The sequence below is a fragment of the Zingiber officinale genome, chromosome 11A, assembly GCF_018446385.1.
Source record: "Zingiber officinale cultivar Zhangliang chromosome 11A, Zo_v1.1, whole genome shotgun sequence".
Taxonomy (NCBI): Eukaryota; Viridiplantae; Streptophyta; class Magnoliopsida; order Zingiberales; family Zingiberaceae; genus Zingiber; species Zingiber officinale.
Window position 1 is genome coordinate 72,334,138 of NC_056006.1, and position 9,293 is coordinate 72,343,430.

Here is a 9,293-nt window from a genome sequence, read left to right on the forward strand (position 1 = left end):
TCAATGGCAGATTTAGGGTGCTGAATTTGCTATGGTGACCCTTCTTCAGCTGAGGATTGAAAGAAGAAGGCTATTAAGGTTAGTTTTCATGGTAAACATTGATCCGATCAATGAATATATTGATACTAGTTCTAGTATGTGTTATTATGTGATGGTTTGGTTAGTTGTAAATGAATTGATGATGGGGTTGAGTTAGTGGAGATATGAAGTTGTTTGTATTCATGGATTAAATTATTGGTTATTTGATTATGGTGCTAGGTTTGGTTATATATGGGTGTCTTAATATGAATGTGAATTGAAAGATGAAACAATCGGTTGATTGAGGATTAGTGGTTTTTGTTGGATGATATGATTAAACTTAAATTAATCAATTAGATGAATTAAGTATGTTGGATTTATATTGAATCAACTTGTTGGTAATGGTTTGCTATATGTATCAATTAAAGAGTTGATAAGGTTGGATTCATGGTTGAGAGTAATTGACGTTAATCATTGATTAAGGATAATTAATGATCGATTTGAATAGGATTTTCCTATGGGATTAGATCTTTTGATTTAGCTAGTTGTTGCTTATCTGATTAGCTAAATTGTACATCACGTGATTTGCAGGACGTTAATTCGAGACGAGCATTACGACGTGGATTTTAGTCTTATACGATCGACACATAAAGGCGGGTACTTCTTGCTTTATCTCTTTAGTACATTAGTCTTAGTGCATGAGCTATATTTTCGGATAGTTCCGGTATTTATCTTGACTTCACTCGTATTTTTCCTATGCTTGATACTTATCCACTCAATGTTTGAGAAACTTGTTTCTGTATCTATACAATCTCTCGTTGTTATCTATGATATTTAGCATATACCAGTTACCAGATACTAGATATTAGATATTAGATACCAGATACTAGATACCATGATTACTTGTTTTGGATGTTGTATGTTTACATACCTTACTGAGCATGCTGGCTTCATGTAGCATACCTATTTTCTATTTATATATATATGATGACTGCTGCATTTTACGCATCATGTCATTACATGCATGCCGATGACCATGTCTCCCTTGTGGTTGAGAGGGTCGTTGGCCAGGGTCACACACTCGGCCACTCATGGGTAGTGGTAGCTAGAGCGTGCCGCTTGTCCTAACATGCTCCCACTCACTCACTCATGGGTAGTGATAGTTGGAGTTACGAGCAAAAGGGGCCCCCGTCGCAGACGTAGCTAGTTAGCTACTATGCAACTATCCCCTTGGCCACTCGAGAGTAGTGGTAGCTGGAGTGGTGTACAGTCTGTCATTGTCCTTGCCTCTCGACCATATAGGGGGCATGGTACAGGGGGTGGGTGGGAGTGACCATCCATGCATACACTGTTATTATTATACCTACTGATGTTGTTGCTTACTTATACTGCTATTGCTTATTTATATTGTTGTTGCTTACTTATGTTGATATGCTTACCTAGGTTGAGATATATACCTGAGGTATGGGTTTAGACACTGATTTGCTTATTGGTAATATATATATACTTATATGTTACTCATGTAGTTATAAGCAGTACTATAGCAGGTCTTTGCTACACCTGACCTTCTGTTACTACCCTAGGATATAGTTTCAGGTATAGACACTTATTATGATATCACTGTAGTATCTGTTATTTCTCCCTACGAGACTGTATACCTTTGTATCTCTAGTTCTTTATTATGTTCATGCACTATCTGTCTATTACCTGCTGAGTCTTAGTACTCACCACCCCGTAAACTGGTTTATTTCGCCAGGTAGCAGGCAAAGGACTTATAGAGTCACTTGGAGAACCTGTCTGCCAGTCCCACGTCACATCTGAGGATGATGTTCTGGTTTTGGTTTCCTTTGCTATTTATGTTTTGGTTTTGTGATCTTGGTATTGTAATAATTCCATGTCGACTTGGAGTTTTGTCTTGTCGTATCTTGTATTGGTTTGGTAATGTTGTGTCAAGCCGAGCTGGCTCGCAGTAGTTGTTTTGTTCGTTTCATGTTCATTATTTTGTGATTTTCGCTGTGCTATGTTCATCCGAGTGGGCTGCATTATTAACTGCGTGGTTATGTTATGCTTTAGCTGTATAGGTTGCATTATTAACTGTGTGGTTGTGTGTATATTCCAGCCGTATGTGGCTGATGTATTTTGTATATATGTATGCCTCAGATTGTCACCGGTACGAGGGAGATACTGTCAAAATTTTTCGATAGAGACTCCATTGGGGGCGTGACAGGTGATTAGTTCTTTTACCTTCGCGTGTAGATCGGCTACCTTCTCACCTCTTTCCAGACGAATATTCGTCAATTTATTCCGAAGTATGTCTTTTCTTGCTAGCTTGGCTTCGGAAGTGCCTTCGTGAAGTTCCAGGAATTTTTCCCAGAGTTTTTTTGCTACGAGTAACTCCCGATGTGGTTGACTTCTTGAGGCGACAGTACGCTCAGCAAGTGATACTCTGCTCGGTTATTCGCTACGGAATCATTTTGCTCTTTCTTCGTCCAAAGATTCTCTTCTTTTTCCTCTCCATTTTGATTCGTAGGAGCTACAAAACCATATTTTATTATTAAACGAGTCTCAAAGTCTGTTTTTAGAAATACCTCCATACGATGTTTCCAGTGTGTGAAGTCTCCCTCGAATTTTAGTGGAACGATGCTTGGTCCGACCATTGGTTGCTTTGCTTCGGTTGGTGGTTAGTCCTTCTGAAGCGTCTTTGCTCTGATACCACTTGTTGGTCCCTTTGGAGGTCAGCAAGAGGGGAGGGGTGAATTGTTCTACAAAAACAAATCAACCCTTTCTCGACTTATAGCTTGAATAAGAACACTTGTAATTAAAAATAAAGAGACTAATAAAAAAGGAAATAGACACAAGAAGAATTACTTGGTTTGCAATCAGAAGATTGTTAATCCAAGGAGAATGAAGCGCACTTTTCTGAAGATCTCCTTCAGGCAGAGTAGCCTCTTATAACGTTCACAGCTCAGACAAAAGTAAAACAGAAGAAATGGAATTACAAGTTGTTGTGCTAACTGTTGAAATCTGCGCTATATTTATAGCACTATTCCGGACGCCTAGAAAGGTTCCGGGCGCTTGGAGGGGGATAGAATTCTATCCTCGACGCGTCGATCGACGTCCACGTCACTTGTGATAAACTTTGGGTTCCGGGCGCCCGGACCATAAAAGTCAACAGGATTGACTTTTTGTGGTCCGGTTCCTCTACTCCGGTTGTGCTTATCTCGACCCGGGTCTTTCGTTCTGGCTCCGCTAGCTTGGGTGATCTCGGCCATCCGGAATATGTCTCACCCGTACCCAAGTTCCGGGCTTCTCCTCGAGCAACCTTCCTCCCCGATTTCTCATCCCTCGAATGTCGCGTACGTTCTTCCCGTCCATCGGTGTACTCTTCCGCGACACCTCGTCCCTCGAACTCACCGAGCCTATCGGCTCTCTCCCCGTGTCGTCATTCTCTCTAGCCGCATCTTCCACTCGACTTCTTGTGCTCCTAAGCTCCTGCACACTTAGATACAAGGGTTAAACCAAACAGGATCTAACTTAACATGTTTGATCACATCAAAACAACCTTGGGGTTCCAACACAAGTGACATATATTGGGTTGGAAGATGAATTTTATATTTTGTTTGGATCGTTTTGGCTTAATTAATATTTTCTTATGACATATTGTTTTGGATGATATATTTTTTTATCTTTTATTTCTAGAATTCATGCTAAAAAATATTGTTATATTTACGTTGATTGGAAAATATATGAATGTCAAATTTTGAGGGCACCATTTTTTGTGCTCGCCTCAGGTTCCAAAATCACAGGTCCGACATTGTGAAGGAATAAGACACTACGGTGAAGTTTTATTCGAAGATGACTTGATGACTAAAAGACTGGAATATTCACCAATGTGGAGATTATTGATGAGTGACTCATATTTGAATGAACGTCAATGCGAGGGATGTCATAGAAGAAACAACTGTTAAGATTTTTCGTAACAAAATTTTGTTAGAATTTTTTATACCAGAATTCTGTTATAATTTTTTCATAGCAGAATTCTATTACGGGTTTTCATAATAGAAATCTATTACGATTTTATCGGATCTTGGGTTTAGACACTATTTATAAAGATCATTGTAAACCTATTGGATTATGAGAATCATTGAATATTATTCTCTTGAGTAGAGAGAATTCTAATAAAGTTTCGGTCATTTTGTGGAGTGGGTGCACCGCCAAACCACGGTAACTCTTCTTCTTCGTCTTCTTTCTCATGTGTTGCTCTTTCTTGTGCGTCTTTGTCTCATTACTCCATGTGATCTCTTTCTCTCTTCCTCTTCTTTTGCGTTAGAGGTTGAGAGGTGTTACCCCCCCCCGCTCTTTGAGCAACAAAAATAAATTTAATTTAATTAGAAATGTATATTTTTTTAAAAAAAAATTGCTATAAATTGTCCTAAAATATGTAATAGCAAACTCAATTTTGTGTTGTGTCCCTATGTTAGAAAAAATTTATTCCCACTTCTTACATGGATGAAAACTTTTCTTTGCTTCAATTATTAGCACATTGATTTACCTAATTGTCCTATTTTTTGGTTAAAAAAAGTCCAAAATGAGGTATAATTCCTCCTAAATGTAGCGCATTTAAACTAGAATCTAGTATATTTTCTATCAAATTGAACACGGCTCTTTTTTTGCTTGATCAATCGATTGATATACTCGATTCTAGTTAAATGATACTGAATTTAGAAAAATTATACTATTATTTTTATTTAGCACCATTTAACTAGATTCAAGTATATGAATCGAAGAGTTATGTTTAATTTGATAGAAAATTTACTAAATTCTAAATTAAATATGTTGAATGTAGAGGAATTATATTTCACTTTAGACTTTTCGTACCTAATAAATAAGAGCAATTAAGTACATTAGGTCCCTAGTTGAAGAATGAAAAGTTTACATCGGAGGAGTGGAAATAAATGGTAGAGAATGTATGATGAAGAGAATGAGGAAAGAGAGTGTGATAAAAGAGAATTAAGAGAGAGAAAGTATGATGAGATAAAATATGGAGAGAGAGAGAATGGTAAGAGAGATTGAGGAGAGAAAAAATATGATAAAAGAATGAAGAGAGAAAATAATGAGAGAGAGTGTATGATGAGAGAGAATACAGAGAGAAAATGATAGAGAATGTGTGATGAGAGAGAATGAGAGAGTATGTTAAGAGCGAAAATGTGATGATAGAATGAGAAAAGAGAAAGTATGATAGAGAGAACAAAGAAAGAGAGTGAAATGAAAGAAAAATTGAACAAATATACTAAGGGTATTTTCATCCAAACTTAATTCTTATTCCGGAGGGGTGAGTTTCATCTATACCCAAATTTTTAGATTTCATTCTAAAATCTTAATTTCATTCCCATCAACTAATTTGGAATAAATTCATTCCCTCTTGCCAAACATATGAACCAAACGCCACCTGACCCAATAATTTGATTCAATTGGGATAAATGAGTGGTTTGTTAGATGTGCGCTTACTTTACTTTCTTGCTTCCTTCGTCGCAGTCGAGAGCGAGGGCCATGGCGGCACCAGAATGGAGTGAGACGGCGATGCTCGTCATCGATATGCAGGTAAGCCTAATCGAAGAATCCTCTTTTGATTTGGTCTTTTGCTTCGATTTATGGTTTTATTTGGATCAATTTGCAGAAGGATTTCATTTCAGCGCAGAGAGGGAGCCCGTTGCTCGTCGCAGGAGGCCAGGACATCGTACCGGCCGTGATCCAGGCCGTTGCAGCAGCACGGGAGCGTGGCATATTGGTGATTTGGGTCCGTCGTCGTTTATCACCATTGTTTATATTTCACCATTCTTCTGATTAATTTTTTGTATCCACGATCTGATGTAATAAATTCAAAGGGTTTGGTCAAACAATCGAGTCGGAGAGATGTAGATGAAAATTCCTGAAACTTAGGGTAGCATTTATTTCTAGTGAGTTCAATTATTTGGGGAAAGGGGGGAGAATGGAGATAAGAAACTTCTGCTACACGTTTTCATGAATTAGGTTGCTTCTTGCTTCTTTGGCAGACTACTGTGAATTAAATGCATAAGCAGTTTTTGAACAAGAATGTTTGTCAAATAGATGATGGAAGAATCGAGGTATAGTATTGGGGCGGGCTACTTTCCTTTGAGGACAATAACCTGCTATGGTTGGAATGGCGTGAATAATCTCATATCTTCCATTCATTTTACTTTTTATTCCATTATTCACTCTCTTCCCTTATGGTTCCATAGGACAGAGATTTCACCCCCTTGTCACTTGATGGTCGCTGATTTACCTCCCTTCGGATAACCTAGAAACGGGTTGTGAGAGCTACTTGGGGTGAGCGTAATCACCCATAGGAGAGAGATTTCACAATGAATTGGTCAGGATTAAGTTGTGTCAATTATTGACATTATCTGCAAATCGAGGCTTATTTGATATTACTATCATTTCTAAAAGTACAATTGAGATTGATGAGGATGATCACTAGAACTTTTATTTGCATGGTTAACATAATTGGTCTGATTTTATACATTTCTATCATCGAACTGAAGAATGATATTCGAGTCCCGGAGTAGCTTTTATGACGCTTGGTATACAGGGATGTCAGCACTTTTATAAGTAATAGTTGCGAAGCTACTGTTTGAGGTACATTCTTTCTTTTGGTTCATACATAATCATTATCATCATCATTTAGCCATTTTAGTTCCAACTATCCTAGTTTGGATACATAAATCTTAATCCAGTGCTATATGGGAAGTCATATCTCTAACTTTTGATGCATGTATACTTAAATTTAACTTTGTATTATATAGTCTTGTGGATTGAAAGAAAATGTTAAGAGTTGCAGGTTGTTCGAGAACATGATCGTTTTGGAAGAGACGTGGAACATTTTCGCAGGCGCTTCTATTCCGATGGTGAAGGACCAACAGTAAAGGGTTGTGTTGGTGCGGAGCTAGTTGATGGACTTGTAATTGCAGATGGAGACTATAAGTTGGTGAAGACACGCTTTAGTGCCTTCTTTGCCACAAATCTTCATCATCTTCTTCATGGCTCTGGAATCAAGAATCTGGTTGTTGTCGGTGAGCAGTGATAAATATTAGAAATGATATATTTATTTCCACTACTTGTTTTGCTTAATGTACTTAAAAACAGGGCACCAATTCTTATCTTGTAATTTTGCATACTATAATTATTGCTTCTTATGTATGTTAGGACTTGCAAACAATTTTGTTCTATGATATCAACAAACATTGACACTGGCTTCCAATCTGATTGCAATTAACTTCTCCTGCAAACTAAAAATTAATTGGCAGACCAAAAAACTAGCAGACATTATTCTTCCAAACTTTTCTTAGTTAACCAAATTTAGGGCTTCCTCCATAGCATTTTGTAGATTTTCATGTTTCCTGTCCACTTCTATCCCATAATCTTTGGAATCACAACAAGTTACGCTCTCTAGCTAACTTATGTCCTCACTCAGATTATTTCTTATCATGTTCATTCTCTTTCTTATGATTCCATATGTAATTACTGAGTTTATTTGATTTTTTTGCTTGGAGAAAATGAATTCTTGTTATCAAAAGCTACTTTCAAAGTAAAATATTATGGCAAAATCCTTTTGTTCTTCTCACTTTGTGGTTTGACAAGGCACTTGCAGTTTCAGTCATTGAGTTTTTTTGTTCCTTTTTTCATGTTATCTTGAAATGGAACTGACAATAATGAAATAGAAGTACGTATTTCAAAAGAAATATGTATTTTTGTGTTTGGTTCATGGAATAATAATTACAACATATCAAATTAAGTTTTCTAATCTCTGATACAAAGAATACCTCCAAATTATGTCAGAGTTGATATTTTAGGTCATTTTGCAATCAGGAGTTTACAACTTTGCAGAACTTTCTACATCAGTATGAAATACTATTATCCTTGTGAACCAAAAAGATACACTTAGAGAATGTTAACCAAACGTCCTTTTCAAGTAAACATCAAAGACAAACTTTGAAAGTTTAAGAGGACAAGTCATTTAAGATAGTTCTTGAATTGGTAATTGTTTTATTAGGAGGGTATGCCAATCTTGGTAGAATTTAAATTTGATTTGATATCTTAATAGTTCGTTGTCAATTTTGTCCAGATTCTTTATAAGATACCTCAATCTGAGTGAGTCTACTTGGCTGCTGTGCAGCTTAACCATCTCTTTGTATTTGATCACTCTCCATTTCTTAATGCTTCTTTATATAATCCAAAAGTATGTTTGAAGGATTTGGTGGAAAGTAATTAAATTTGGTATATCGAAAACTACTAATTTTTTTTCACTTCAAGATTAAATGAGGCAGTATGATTAGTTCTGTTTACTAAGTTTTCCTCGAAAAATTCTGAGAGGTTTTATTATTATTTGTAGGAGTTCAAACTCCAAATTGCATTAGACAAACTGTATTCGATGCTGTTGCACTGGATTACCATTCTGTGACTCTGATATCCGATGCTACTGCCGCTGCTGCTACTCAAATTCACTCAGGTGAGTTCCTCAATCCATTCTTGCCTATGCCTTGTTGGTCGTCTTTTGATTACTTACTCTCTTATATTTTTCTGAAGTTCTTATCGTGCATAACTCAACAATAAGTGCCTATATGAAACAGAAAATATCAGAGACATGAAAAATATAGGAGTAGCTGCGCCAACGTTGCAAGAATGGATGCAGCTTTGATGCTTCATCAAGTGTTTCGTAGAGCATGTTGTCTCAGTATCATAATTTCGTCTGTGGTTCATCATCTTAATTCATCATGGTTAAGAACGGCATCCTAACTAGCTAGCGTGTATGGTTCGTGTTCTGTTTCTGTTGTACAAGAACAAGGCAAGCACTGGAGATTGGCTTGGCTTTTAGAACTCGTGGAGGAATAAGATTTATTTGGTGGATGACTCTCCTTGTAGTGGACTAAATAGAATCATATTGGTGATGATGAGATGGTATACATCACTACCCACTTAAGTACGTTTTAGGCTCCACTTGTTTTTTTTTATTAAATATTTTTTAGGAAATTAGTTTTATAATGTATTTTTACTCAACAGAAATTATTATTATTATTATTATTATTATTATTTTAAAAAACTGTTTTCATTCGTAAAATGTTATAATTGACAAAAAAAAAATCACAATGAAGTAAATTGATATTTTTATTATTAAAATTGTTATATTTAATCCTTTCATAACCATTACTTTGGTAGAGATTGTAGGACAGGGATCCTTGATCTAAGATCCTTGGATT

General features: G+C 36.5%; 1 pseudogene; it reads left to right on the top strand.

Moving 5' to 3' along the window:
• Nucleotides 1-5,459: 5,459 nt before the first annotated feature.
• On the top strand, nucleotides 5,460-8,953 carry LOC122032459 (annotated as a pseudogene).
• The last annotated feature ends 340 nt before the right edge of the window (nucleotides 8,954-9,293 follow it).